Below are 15,426 nucleotides of genomic sequence, written 5' to 3' on the forward strand. Positions count from 1 at the left end.
GAAAGAGTAGAACTGAGGCAGGGAAGGAGTAAGGGTGCTGTTATGGACTAAATGTTTGTGTCCCCAGCAAACCGATATGTTGAAGTCGTAACTCCTCAATGTGGAGCCTCTAAGGAAGGTTAAATGAGGTCCTGAAGGTGGGGCCCTGCCCGATGGAATTAATGTCCTCACGAGAAGAGACACCAGAGAGCCTGTCCTCTTTCTCTTCCCCAGTGCACATGCACTGAGGCAAGGCTATGTGAGGACAGAGTGAGAAGGCAGCTGTCTGCAAGACAACCGAGGGCTCTCGCCAGGTCCCCATCCTGCCGGCTCTTTGACCCTGGACTCCTAGTCTCCAGAACTGTGAGAAAATAAATTTCTGCTGTTTGAGCCACCCAGTCTGTCGTATTTTGTTATGGTAGCCTGAGCCGACTAAGACAGATGCATGGTTGAGGTCACTGCTGTGGGCCATGGCAGTTCAACCCAGCTGACTTCTGAGGAGGCTTCAGAATTGTCAGCTCTGAGGCCAGGAGGCCAGGGCAGCGTTTGCCATCAGTTTCTCTCCCCTGTTGGTCGAGTGGGCCCTGAGAGTGTTCATTCTCCTGCACTTGTGAACTGTGCTTGTGAACAGGCCTAGGCATCTCTCAGTAGCCTATGTGGTCTTGGGGACGCCCCTGGGGAGAACCGAGGCTGTGAGGTATGTGTAAGATATTATCATCTTGAAGTGAGCTGAAACCTCCACACAATAGTCCACCCAGACATGGCTGAAATTAGGGGTGAGGCTGAGAGCATGTGAGTCATGGTACCAGACGTGTCTGCTTGTGGATACCTGCTCCAGTTGGGGAGTCAGAATTCAGGAGGCCCAGCGGTAGGAAGTTGGAAGTGAACAAACCAGCTCCTTGGTGAGACATTAGGGCCAGGTCAAGTGGCCACAGCTCTAGGGAGTGTCGGTGGAGTTAACAGCCACACTGGCTCTTAAGTGATGGACAAATGGAATCTATTGATTCTCCACAAGACTCAATTTCAGTTTTTCCTCTTTCTGCCTCTTACATGATGTCACACAACCTTTTACTGTTGTTACTTATGAGTAAGATCAACTTCCAGGAGTTTTAATTTTTCTCTGTTTACTCTATTGGGTGGGTCCAGTTAATGAACAATAAAATAACTTGATGACAGGTGGCAGAAAGGTAGCCAAGTATAACAAAATGTCTAGAAAAATAAACATATATTAAGCAAATGAGTAATTAATTCGTAAGTAGAAAATGGTGCTTGGCCAACTGACTACCTTCTTATTTTGGGTATTCAGTTTTGCTTAATTTTTTTCTGCACCAAGTCCCTTTTTTCATTTAGTGTCTGTTTTTTGGCTGATAGAATTTCTGCATTTGATAAAAATGAGCATTATACCCGTATCTTGATTTGGGTATTTTCTGATGACTTCCATCTGGCTGGATTTTGAGTTTGTAGATGTAGTCTTCTTATTTTCTGAATCTCCTTGCTTTTCATTTCTGTGGATGTACACCTCTGCAGGGCATCCTTAGGACCAGTCCCCCTGTCACAGGCTTTGTAGCTGATGACGTGGAAGCAAGCTCATTTAGTGGAGGTTTTCTCTTCGGCTTTATGTTAGGTGTGATTAGACATGCAATACCCAGTACCATTGCAAGGGTCTTGAGCTGAGTGAATTTCTTGTCCCACTGATTTTAATCCTCATCGACCTTATTGATAGCAGATTTCAGATGGTTTTGTCTCATCCCTCTCAGTCATGGTATGTGATCAGACAGATATGCCTGTCAATGGACTCTTTGGCCAGATCCTGGGGTTAGAGTAACTTTACTTAATGCTTGTAGAAATCTCTATTCTTTGGCTTCAGTGGTTACTGACCATCCCCAAGCTATAGCCTTGTATCCAGCTAATGCATGTTAGAATGAAGGTGAGCGAAGCCCCGGTCCATTTTCATTCTTGGAAAAGCCACTTATCATCTATTAATCAGTAGTACAAGTGGTGTCTTTTTTCTGGGAAGGACCTTAACAATCCACTTTGATGTTTTCATTTTAATAGACAAGGAGCCAGTGGCCACGGGGCTCAAGCAACTTGACAGGATTCACTTGAGCCAAGCCCTGGTTCGGACTCCAGGTGACCCGGCTCCACCTCCACTGTTTTTTTTTTTGAGAGGTAATATGCTCATTTTATTTTTTTCATGGTTACTTATTTTATTTACTTTTTGAGCTTTATATTTTTTGAGGAATAAAAATTATATATGTTTGAAGTATACAGTATGATGTTTTGATATATGTATACATGGTGAAGTGATTATCACAATAAAGATAACATACTCATCACCTCACGTAGTTACAATTTTTTTGTGGTGAGAACACTCAAGATCAGGTCTTAGGAAATTTCAAGAATACAGTTAGCCCTCCTATATCCATGAGTTCTGCATCTGTGGAGTCAACCAACCATGGATTAAAAAATACTCAGAAAAAAATTGCCTTTGTGGTGAACAGTACAGACTTTTTTTTCTTGTCATTATTTCCTAAACAATACCGTATAACAACTATTTACATAGCATTTACATTGTATTAAGCACTATAAGGAATCTAGAGATGTTTTAAAGTCTGTATGAGGATGTCCACAAATTATATGAAAATACTATGCCATCCCATGTCAGGTACATGAACATTCATGGATCTTGGTATCCACAGGATCCACCCCCACTGTTGATCTGAAGGATGGGACATCACGAGGTCAGTGAGGGTGTGTGTGATGTTGAGAAGAACCACTTTCTTTTACCCTTAATTTGCCCTTCATCTTCCTTTCTTTCCTTCATCTTTTTCACCAGTTAAGTCCAGGAATGCTATACAGCCTAAATCAGCCACTCATGTATAGTATAGATATTTCTGAGTAGTTGAACTTCAGACTAGCACTGGATGGTTCTCTCTGTATGCGAGAACCCATCCTGAGTTTTTATAAAGCATGTATGTGTGTCAACAAACTGAATTAGTTTATATAAGAGGTTGGGCAATATTGTAAGTAGGTGTTTGTCTTTATTGCCCAGATGAAACTAATAAACCTCTTTATGGGATAGTGTCATGCCTTGAGTTTTATATCACCTTCCTTTTAACAAACTCAGTGTTTCATTCTTTAGGCTTAGTGTATCTCTTAGCTTGCACTGTTTTTATTAATTTTTTTTTGAGACAGGATCTTACTGTGATGCCCAGGCTGGAGTGTGGTGGCATGATCACAGCCCACTGCAGCCTCGACCTTCTGGGTCCAAGCAATCCTTCCACCTCAGCCTCTCGAGCAGCTGGGACTACAGGCATATGCCACCATGCCCAGCTAATTTTTGTATTTTTTGTAGAGACAGGGTCTTGCCATTTTGCCCAGGCTGGTCTCAAACTCCTGAGCTCAGGCGGTGGGCCTCCCAAAGTGCTGGGATTACATGTGTGAGCCACTGTGCCCGGCCTGTATTGTTTTAAGTTATGCTTATTCCTTTTAAAATTCAGGATTTGTTAAGCATTTAAAACAAATTCATAAATTAAAACCTCATTGAGATACCATTTACCACGTAGTTTGATGAACATAACACATGGCGCATTACGTTGGCAAAGGGGGTGGGGAAAAAGATGCTCTTATAAATGTCTGGTGGGAGTTAAATTGTGTAACTTCTATTACACTTTTGTAATAGCTACTAAAATATGTTATTTCTATCTACCTCTCTCTGTCTGACTCAACAGTTCCATTTCTAGGGTTTTGTGTTGTGGATATTCTTGAACATTGTGAAATGTATACAGGGAGTCTTCACAGTAGCACCGTTTGTTTCAAATGATTTGAAACAACCTCTCCATAAACAGGATAGGCTAAATCAAGCACGGCACACCAATACAATGGATGTGGCCATTAAAAAGAACAAGGCAGCTCATATGCATCAATATAAAAAGGTCTATAAACTATACTATCGAATGAAAATAGCAAGGTGCTACCATTTCTATTAGAGAGAGGACAAAATATTAATATATTCATGGTTGCTTGTCTGTGTGGAATATTTCTGGATATATACATAAGAAGTTATACTGGTTACCTATGGGGAGGTTACTGGGTGGCTTGTGGGTGAGGGCAGGAGGAGGCTTACTTTCCATGGTAAACCTTTTTGTATATGTTGCAGCATTCAAAAATTCTAATTTAAAGTTTATTTTAGAAAAATGCCCCCACGTATGCAAGTGATTTCCAAATTCCTCCTTCAATAATTTTAATGATTATGGAACACACTGAACTTCTTTTTTATTATTCTAGCTGTGAACTCTGCTGCGTACATGCACATATATAATCATATGCAATATTTAAATGTATACTCCTTTATATGTCAGTTGGGTGGTGAGTAAAAGAAAAATATATTTTTATTGGCAAAGTTGATGTTGAGGTTTCTGATATAGTCAGAGATAGTTGCTTATCTCAACATTATAATGGTAAGTTTTTTAAAACACCTATTTAAAACACCCTTATGTATATATATATTAGTCTGTTTTCATGCTGCTGATAAAGACATATCCAAGACTGGGAAGAAAAAGAGGTTTAATTGGGCTTATAGTTCCACATGGCTAGGGAGGCCTCAGAGTCATTGCGGGAGGCAAAAGGCACTTCTTACATGGTGGTGGCAAGAGAAAAAATGAAGAAGAAGCAAAAGTGGCAACCCGTGATAAGCCCATCAAAGCTTGTGAGACTTAATTCACTATCATGAGAATAGCACGGGAAAGACCAGCCCGCATGATTCAATTACATCCCCCTGGGTACCTTCCACAACATGTGGGAATTCTGGGAGATACAATTCAAATTGAGATTTGAGAGGGGACACAGCCAAACCATATCAATATACAATTTAAAAACATGTCACGCCACATATTGCTTAGGGATATGTGGCTATGTAGTAAAAGTGTAAAGAAGTGCACAGACCTAATACACATTAATTCAGTGGGATCAAGGTGGGAAGAAATAGGATATGGAATTCAAGAGGGATGGGTACATGATGGTTTACTGCATTTTTCTTTATATCTTCTTGCATACTTCAAATATCACATAATTAAAAAGTAAGTGTTACTAACTTGTCAGATACAGGCAGACTTCTTTTAACAAACTCGGTGTTTCATTCTTTAGGCTTCTTATATCTCTTAGCTTGCATTATTTTTATTAATTCTTTTTTGAGACAGGATCTTACTGTGATGCCTAAGCTGGAGTGTGGTGGTATGATAAAAAGATGCAGAAATAATATAGGCATCAATGATCTGTATTTTCCTTGTTCTCTGTCATATTACACCAGTACCTAAAACAGAGCCTGACAGAGGGTGGACCCTAAAAATGTTTGCAAAGATGAATAAACAAGCATAAAAGCCCTGCAAGCTACTGAAGTGGTGGCTGGTGGGTTGTGTGATGTTCTGGTATGCCATCTTGTATAATGCGACCCCAGGAGAAGAAGGGGACATACCTGATAATGTCTACAACCTTTCTGATGGGTAAGAAAAAAGAACCTGGGAACTTCTCAATAACCAGAAATCAAGATGAAATACAGAGATGTGATTGGGTCCATAATAAAATTCAGATACTACCTGTACTCCAGAATACATCATTTGCAAAAGGCCTTTTCATGGCTCTCAGTGAGACTGATATTTTGTCTTCATACATCACACTCAATGGCCCCCTTTGTGAATATATTTGGTTAAGATGTCTCATGTGGGTGTAACTCTTGATTCCCCTTAGCAATGCTGTTGCTGCCTTTCATGTATCTGTGCCCAGCCAAGAGCCAGGTTGTATGGGAGTGATTGGAATGACTGGCATTTACTGCTGCCCACTGATAGTGGTAGAATAAATCACCTTTGTGTCTTAGGATAGCCATCAGCCATTCGGTTTCTATATTTGTTTAATATTTAGACATAGAATGAAAGGAGTGTGGGAAAATAATTAGCATTGTAATCTTACAATAGCTACAAAAGATGTACTAAGATGTAGTGACAAGAAATGAATAATATGCTATTGTTGTTAGTTACCCCACCATATTTAGCAAGCTAGAGCAGTGCTGTTGAATAAAATTATAACATGAGCCACATATGTAATTTAACATTTTCTTGTAACTACATTAAGACATTAAAAGAGCCAGGCACGGTGGCTCATGCCTGTAATCCCAGCACTTTGGGAGGCCGAGGCAGGCAGATCACGAGGTCAGGAGATGGAGACCATCCTGGCTAACAAGGTGAAACCCGTCTCTATAAAAATACAAAAAATTAGCTGGGCGCAGTGGCGGGCACCTCAGTCCCAGCTATTCAGGAGGCTGAGGCAGGAGAATGGTGTGAACCCAGGAGGCGGAGCTTGCAGTGAGCCGAGATCGCGCCACTGCACTCCAGCCTGGGTGACAGAGCGAGACTCCGTCTCAAAAAAAAAAAAAAGAAAGAAAAGAAAGAAAGAAATTAAAACAAACAGGAAGCAGGTGGAAATTAATTTGAATTAACCCAATCTAAAAAATTTTCATTTTAATACATAACCAATGTTAAAAAATTATGAATGAGATTTTATATTCTTTTTGTCTGGACTAAGTCTTTGAAATCCTGTGCATACTTTATATCTTCAGTAGGATGCTAAATTTTCATTAGAAATATTTGATCTGTATCTAGATTTTACAACATTTACAGTTGAAAAAGTAGATTAACATATCCCGTATCCAAACTATTCCATCGTATGTGATAGTGGCTACCCTATTGGACAGGGCAGAGTTAGAACTTATTCATAAATTTCTAAGTTAGATTTTTTTTTAATGATTCTGAGCACGTTTGTCAGTATGCTTTTGAGGAGGTATAATAAAGAGTAGACAGAGTCTTGCGCTTGAGAACCTTATAAACTAATATAACAAATGTATATCTTGCACTGTGTGAAGTTAGTTTTTTGAATGAGTGATTCAGCCCTTTTGATGGACTTAATTTTGAGAACTCAAATTAAGATCTGAGATTTAAGGTGATACAATTTTAGGCCAGGTGCAGTGGTTCACGCCTGTAATCCCAGCACTTTGGGAGTGTGAGGCAGGCAGATCACTTGAGGCCAGGAGTTTGAGACCAGCCTGATCAACATGGGGGAACCCCGCGTCTACTAAACAATACAAACATTTACCAGGTGTGGTGATGCATGCCAGTAATCCCAGCTACTCAAGAGGCTGAGGCACGAGAATCGCTGGAACCTGAGAGGCTGAGGCTGCAGTGAGCCGAGACTGCACCATTGCACTCCAGCCTGGGCGACAGGGCAAGACTGTCTCAAAAAAAAAAAAAAAAAAAAAAAAAAAAAAAAAAAAAAAAAAGAAAGAAAGAAAGAAAGAAAGGCAATAAAAATTTGGATAATTCTTTCACAAGTATTCTTAAACTCTGGTTAAAAGATCTAAGAAGTTGGTCGGGCGCGGTGGCTCACGCCTGTAATCCCAGCACTTTGGGAGGCCAAGGCGGGCGGATCACGAGGTCAGGAGATTGAGACCATCTTGGCTAACACGGTGAAACCCCGTCTCTACTAAAAGTACAAAAAAAAATTAGCCTTTTGCGGTGACGGGCGCCTGTGGTCCCAGCTACTCAGGAGGCTGAGGCAGGAGAATGGCGTGAACTTGGGAGGCGGAGGCTGCATTGAGCCGAGACTGCACCATTGCACTCCAGCCTGGGCGACAGAGCGAGACTCTGTCTGAGGAAAAAAATCTCAAGCGTCAGTTCATACGGGGATGAGTAATTTAATTACTTAACATAAACCAGGAGGATTTGAAATGAGGCCAACTATTTTTTTTCTTTTTTACGTCAGATGATGCTGTGCTGACGTTGTAACAAGGTTTGAGGGAGGCACACCTCACACATGGGCTTGAGCACCCAATCACCATGCGCGTGAACTACAAAGGGATCGGGCCAACTCATTCTGAGTATGGATTTGGTTCCAGATTTTTGACAGCTCCTATATCACACAAGAGGATATCAATAGTGTATACATATGGAGCGTCTATCGCATCAAAGATTGAGTTAGCTAGAAGAGAACTTCTGGGGGAAGGCCACAGTTATTTGCTCCCCCATCAGCGTGGCTGCTGGAAAGTTCTAAGAGCCCAGAAGAGGGGGCAAGGATTGATAGCCTGCCAGTCTCCCTCTGTTGATATCTTGTTAAGAGGAATCAAGTCCTGGGGCTTGGGGTTTTTATAGGAAATGGAATTAGTCCTTCCTCTTAAAGTCACAAACAACCAAGAATCTACTGGGGATTCTTGACAGTTATGAATAATTTACAGAAGTCTATTATGAACTATTAAATTATTAAATAGTTATTAGTTATAATAGTTATCAATTGTTAAATTGTTAGATTAATAGTTGTTAATAATTCATAAGCAGTTTTACTTATTAAAGAGAGAGGCAGAGAAGCGACCAAGATCTGATTTGAGTGCTCTTGGCTGGGACTGGTCCTCTGGCCAGCTCATTTTGAGGGGGTGAGGGGATAATACTCTTCTCGCCTCTCCCCTGACAGCTCCCACTTCACTTTCTTGCCTGCTCATACCTTCAACCTGATGTCACAACACATGCTGTAAGAAACTAGCCACAGGTATTCCGTGAAAAATTCATGCCAACATCCCTGTCAGGCTATTTGGCCTGGGCTAAACTGCAGTGTGGCAGTGTCACTCTGCATGGTGTTTTGCAATCACCTGGGTAGGTAATCACTGCTCCCCTTTAAAATAAAGACAGTATGGGAGGGACTAGTCAGTACTCTGTCTCTCTCTCTCTGTGTGTGTGTGTGTGTGTGTGTGTGTGTGTATGTGAGATACGTATTTGTGTGTTTGTGTGGAGTGGGGCAGTTTAGCATTTCTATCTATTGCTCTTTAAAAAAAAAAAAAAAATTTACCTGCTCCCAGCACTGATATCGATTGCTCTGAAAAGAAGTTAAAAAGCTACCTTTTCTAATGAGTACATGTGTATTATGGAAGATGCAATCTAACCTCATTTAATGCTGCACCTCAGCATAATCACTGAAGTAGCATATTTCCCTCCAGTGTTTAAAAACTCTTTGTGAAAAACTCTTTATGAAAAAATTCCACTGACTTGGCTGAAAAAAAGGTGTATTTTGTTTTTGTCATAAAAACAAATTGTTGGTGATTTAGGGAACTCGTGTTCGTTGCTCTCGGGTTAAAGGTCATTTTGCCGTGGATTGCTGATGCCTCAGGGCACCTATACATACTTCACATTTGGGGACTTATTAAATGGACATCCATTAAAGCCTCATTTCCAGATTTTATCCATTCAGAAAGATCACCCTTCCTCCAATTTGGAAGAGTGTGTTTCTCACACTGCTCTGACTTTGAGTTACTCCATCAGTGCAGGCACTCAGGTGTCCCTGCAGCTGCTCTGGCACTTGGCTGGCAGCATGGTATTTTTCTAGAGAGTTTAACAGTTTTGTTTCCCCTGCCCAGCCTCTGTGGTTGCCTATCAATACCTGGTGTGAGTGACAAGGAGACTCCAGCCCTGCCATCTTCCTGGAGTCAGAGTCTTCCCTTTCCAGGGAGCTGAGGGTCTTTGTTCCAGGCCTTTCCAGGGAGCTGAGGGTCTTTGTTCCAGGCTGCCACGTGGGGACTCTGCTATTCCAAAGAAGAGGAGGAAGAAGGCTGATAATATGCATTTCGCCTTTCACTGCCTTTTGGGCAACAGTCTTGGAATGAAAACACTAAAAACAGATGTAAAAACTGAGGGTGACAGTTGGGATCTCATTAGCTTAGTGGCTGTCACAATACATCCAAGAAAGAGGCTTGTGTGCATGCGGCTGTGTCTGAGAAGCTGGAACTGCACGTGTGTGTGTGTGTGTGTGTATGTGTGTGTGTACGCGCGCATGGGTGCACACACACGCATGCAGGAGGACAGGCATTTCAGGCTTTGCCATATAATTTTCTTGCTTAAGCTTTAAAAAACTGTCAGTTGGGTGGCAGCAGGCTTGGTTATTTTTCTTTATGGGTGCTTCTGTAAATATCTTTAAATTTCAGCTTAGGCTTTTTAGAGGGGCATTCAATGTGAAGAATAAACAGATTATGGCTTTGTCTTTAAAAAAAAAGTTATTGAGGCATGAAATGCACCCAGTAAAGTGCCTCAAGTGCACTCTCTTAATTGAACAGCCGGATCAAGATGATAGCATTTCCATACACTATGGGGTACAGTGCCTCAATTTGATCATTTTGAAAATACATGAGTTTCCAGTCTTCACATACTGCCCTTCCTTACCCTCAGTCCAACTTTCAACTCCTGAATCTTCATAGGTGCTTCTGGGATCAAGATAACCAACCTTGTCCCTCACTTGGTTATAATGCCAGTCAACAAATGTGAGTCTAGAGCTGAGATGCCTCTGCATCTGTTTTCGCCTCTGGCAAAGCTGAGCTTGGCAAACTGTGCAATGCCACAGACATCAGAAGGGCCTGAGCAGGGGTGCCTCTGTGGCCTGAAGGTTCTCAGAGTGGGAGCCAGAGACCTGGGTTCTGGACCCAGCTCTGTCACTAGCCTACAGAAACTTCACTGTGATTTCTGAAGTCCTGTCCTCTAATTTGATGGCATTACGATTCTGGTGAAAATGTGGCTCTTCGTGTAAATACAATAAACCCATGACCTCAGGGTTCAACCAGGAAGCTTATGTGATCGCAGGACCAGACCAGATGTCCTTCCTCTAAAATATATTTTACAGCTGTTCACTGGCCTCATTCTGTCTTCCTGGAGGCAGTGGCCAGGCCTCTCAGCAGACCAGATGGAAGCTTGTAGAGCTGTTCATGAGTTCTGTGTTAGGTTTTGAAAATTGTAAAATGTGGATAATAACATTCTTTTCTCCATGGGGCTGTTGGTGCGACATACTGGAGTCCGGACTGGTGGGAGCAATCATTTTAATTTGGTGGTCCTCTCTTGCCTTCCTTTGTTGTTAAATATTTTGAATATCATCCCTAGCCTCTGAGAGCTTCCAGTGAAACCCCTAGGACATCCCCTCCATGAATGCTGTTTTCCTTCCTGATCCCCATGCCCTCTGCAATGGCTCAGCAAGCTGTCCACTTTCAAACACAGCAGGTTTCATACAGATAAGACCCCCAACGACCATTTAGCTACATCACAGTGAGCTGAGCAAGGCCACAGGCTGAAGGAGGCCTGGGAATTCGAAATGAGGTGGCTGTCTGCGTGTGCTCTGCCTTGACTTCTTCCAATCGTACCAATAAAGCTGAAAAGAATTCGAAGAGGTAACTTGTTCACTGTTCTCCCCATGGCTGCCAAGGTAATTTGGAATTCGTGGAGTCTAGAGGCTTTGGAGGTTTGGATAGCTTAAGTCATCTTAACAAAAGCAGAGGGGAAGTTTGAAAATCAGATCTGCTTTCAAGCATTTTTTCCCCCCTCTCTGTAGTCTTATGGAGGGGAATGGAGAGTGGCTCACAGGCCTTGATTTTCCTGAGTAATTGTTTCTCTTCTGAGATACGGTGGGGCTTTGGAAACTGAGCTGGTGCTGACTTGCTACCTGTATTGGCCACCCCTGGAAGACTGCAGATGCACCTCCATTTTCCCTCCCCACCTTGCCAAGACTACCACTTGCCTGGTGCCACCTGAAGACTTACAGCTGCTCTGCTGGGTTAGGCTCTGCTGCCAAGGAACTATATTCAACCTCAGCAGCAGGGTAGTCCTCACGGAATCAAGGCTGTCTGATGCCATCATACGGTTGGGATGGGCCATATGTGCTGTTGCTCTTCACCTCTGTGCAGATAGGGCCAGGAGTGAGACAGTAGGGAGTGGTGGGGACTGTGGCAGAGGTGGGTATGCCCCTCATCAAATATTATAATATTTTGTAGTAGGTAATATACTGTTTCTTAGAGAAATGTATTTAAGAATGCCTATAGGAAGATTAGAAAGGCATGAAGGATGCAGTGGGGGAAATAACGTTGAAATTGGACTTTCACACACTGAAGGACAAACTTTAGGTACTCAAACTAACAAAGAAAAGAAGAGAAGCAAAACAGATCTACATCTGGCATGGTATTTAGTTTGGGGCATGGAGCACTTGCAACTTCCAGGAGAGTCTTAAGAGAAAAAGACACATTTATGGAGCACCTATTATGTGCCAGATAATGCATTGGCATTTTAATAAGTATTATCTCATTTAATTCTCACAGCAATCCTGTGATGTGGGTCTCTTACTCTTATTTTTTTAAATTAAGAAACTTGGGCACAATGAGGACAAATATTTCATCTGGGGTGACTCAGCCAGAACATGGTGGTGTTAGGATTTGACATCCTGACTTCTGTCTTTTAGTTCAGGAGCTCCTGCCCTGTGCTGGAAAATTGATTGCTGGATTTTCTGGCCCCTGTGCCCTCCCTGGTCTCCTCTATTGCTGATGGTAACAAGTGCCCTCCCTGGTCCTGTCTGCCTGCTCTGGGCTGACTCTTGACCTCCTGTGTTCCAGGCTGTCATCGGTGGCCAGGGTTGCTGCCAATTCTGACTGCAGGTCCCCTCACTGCCCCCATGACAGAGCTCACCTGAGCCATCACAGTGCCTTGGGCCTGTGACTGACCCGCATCCAGCCTGGCTCCTCTGAAAGGTCTGATTGCCTATTGTGTTGCCTCGAAGTTTGGATTTATCTCTGGTTGGTGCTGGCTAGGGCCTCTGCCCGCAACAGGGCCACACTGGATAGGAGGGTGGTTTCTCTGCTGTCATTGCAGGAGCTCCTCAAATGTGGTGACTTAGAAATCCTGATCTGGCCAAGCGCGGTGGCTCACGCCTGTAATCCCAGCACTTTGAGGCTGAGGCGGGCGGATCACAAGGTCAGGAGTTTGAGACCAGCCTAGCCAACATGGTGAAACCCCATCACTACTAAAAATACAAAAAATTAGCTGGTCATGGTGGCGGGTGCCTGTAATCCCAGCTACTCTGGAGGCTGAGGCAGGAGAATCGCTTGAACCCGGGAGGCAGAGGTTGCAGTGAACCAAGATCGCACCACTGCAGTCCAGCCTGGGTGACAAGGCAAGACTCTGTCTCAAACAAAACAAAACAAAACAAAAACCCTGATCCGCTGTCTGTGAGGAGGAGGGCTTTGAGGTTGACGAGTGGTGTGGAAGGAAGGTGTAATTCATTGTTGAGAGTTGCATTGTCTTCTCATTTCACATATACTCGTTTATAAATAAATTAGAACGTTTCGAATCTGTAAATTTAGCACCCCATACTCAAGTGCCCCAGAAACACTTTCATATGTGCAGAGTAAAGGAAGAACAATTGGTGTAAAGTACAAGAAAAAGACTTTCCTACTTGGCAAATCTTTTCTTTTCTACTTGGCAAATCTCATCTTTTCTTCGGTGTGGACGTCACAGCAGACAGACGTTTTCATTTGCAAGTGTCAGTTACAGTTTCGTTTGGAGATCTGTTAGTTAGGGTTACCCAAAGGCCGCTGTGTGGTATGAAGGCCGCTGGGCTCTGGCAGAAGGGCTGCTGGAATCGGATCTCGCACACTCTGTCTCCTGTCAAGCTCGAGGCCGGGGGCTGCCTGGCTGTTCTTTCTTGCTGGTGTGCTCCATACACACGATACGGATATGGCTCAGGTTGGCCCTAGTGACCATGTTCTAGTGGAAGGGACCTGTGTTTTTTGTCTTCCCTCTGCCACTGAATAGTTGTGTACTCTTGGGACAAGTGACTAACCTCTCTGAGCCGCAGTTCTCATATTTATGGAATAAGGAACATAATGTCATTCTGAAAATTAAATGAGATAATATCTGAAGAGAGCTCCTTGTGAACTCTGAAATGCTATGAAGTGCTGGCTACTGCACATAGCAATCCCTCACCACAGACTCTTGGGCTTTGGTTTGGGTGTTTATTCCAAATTGTGAAGTAGGTAGAGTGAGTTCTGTTCTCACTCCTTTTCTTGTATCAAGTAGCCTTTTCACTTACAAGCTTGCTTGTCTCAGAAAGGCAATTCCTCAAAGTGCAAACATTCCTAATCCTCAAACACTCCTTAAATCTTTCATCAAACTCAATTGTCCTTTCTCTTCGTGTCTGTTTTCCTAAATCCACACCTGTGCTTAGCTATGTATGATTAGACAAGATCATAATACACTTATTTGCAAGGATAAATAAGGAGGCATCCTTCCTAAGTATATTTGCTTTAACTCCTAAGAATAGGAGAAAGCCAGTTTTGCTAGATGAATGAATTTAAAATGTGAGCTGTCATGCCGCTGAGACTAGAGTGTGGTGGGAAGAAGAGAGGCCCCTTCTGCTGCCCTTTGGAGCATATCTTCTGGATGGTATGCCTCTGGTGTGGCTGCTATCAGCCAGCAGTATCTTATTTATTTATTTATTTATTTATTTATTCATTTTTGAGATAGGATCCAGCTCTGTCACCCAGGCTGGAGTGCAGTGGTGTGATCTCGGCTCACTGCAACCTCCGCCTCCTGGGTTCAAGCACCTGCCACCACACCCAGCTAATTTGTGTATTTTTAGTAGAGATGGGGTTTCGCCATGTTGGCTAGGCTGGTCTTGAACTCCTGGCTTCAAGTGATCCAACCTCCTTGGCCTCCCAAAGTGTTGGGATTACAGGCGTGAGCCACTGTGCTCGGCCTTATTAATTTGTATCTAATAAATTTTATATAGGATTTGAGTTGACTAATAGGTAGTGCTGAATAAAGTCTTAAGAAATAATACAAAGTACGAATAAGGGTAAATAAAAGTAAATGAAATGTTGAGACTGTGGGAAAGAGCTGACTGCAGGTATTTAGGCTGTATGACTTGGCATAGTTGTTGCAGGATCATGCATTTGGCTTTGAACTTCCTGGAAGCAACTTGGAAAGGGAAATGTAATTTATCCATGAGAGAGAAAATCCATCATTTCCCGTGGAAGACAAGGATTTCTCAGTCTTAACTCCAACTTGGGACTGCACAGGAAAATAGGTGACGGAATCAACAGCAGCCTCAACAGCAGCTTACAGCAAAAGCAGAAGCAAATTTTTAGCCTGTTGTTGCTTTTCAAGTTCTTGCTTAGAGCTGAGGGCATAGGACCTCTAGAACTTGGTGTTCGTGGTAGCCTGGTAGGTAATCACTTTGGGTCAATGTGATTCAAGTACACGGCATTCAGTGGCCGTTTTGGTTCTGTTTTGGGACAGGGAGAACTAACTTCACTTCTGCAGAGCCAAAGGAAACATGATTTTTGAAGCAAACTCCGAAGATAGCACACATGCTTTCTATTTTGCCTGGAAAGATTTGAAGAGGAGGAGACTTAGCTTATTCCTGGCATGAATTTTCCAAGGCAATCTGGGCAGCCCCGACTGTCTGAGATAATCACCAGCCATTACTAGGGATGTGGGAACCAAGCCAGACCTAAGCTTGGTTTTATGTGTAAAAATGGCCACTTTGGGAAAGGGCGGGGTCAGGGAGGTCGTTGGCTGGTCAGGAGGAGCTTGGCTGGGCCTGGCTCTG

General features: G+C 42.9%; 1 protein-coding gene and 1 non-coding gene across 3 annotated transcripts in view; one reads left to right on the forward strand and one right to left on the reverse strand.

The window, feature by feature from the left end:
* FRMD3 (FERM domain containing 3) overlaps window positions 1-15,426 on the forward strand; it is a 292,877-nt gene that overhangs the window by 87,419 nt on the left and 190,032 nt on the right. The gene's annotated exons all lie outside the window — the stretch shown is intronic.
* LOC119624655 (small nucleolar RNA U13) lies at window positions 7,783-7,885 on the reverse strand. The gene has a single exon (XR_005240807.1). It is a non-coding gene; the product is annotated as a small nucleolar RNA U13 (small nucleolar RNA).

Source organism: Chlorocebus sabaeus, chromosome 12, assembly GCF_047675955.1.
Source record: "Chlorocebus sabaeus isolate Y175 chromosome 12, mChlSab1.0.hap1, whole genome shotgun sequence".
In the NCBI taxonomy this organism is placed as follows: Eukaryota; Metazoa; Chordata; class Mammalia; order Primates; family Cercopithecidae; genus Chlorocebus; species Chlorocebus sabaeus.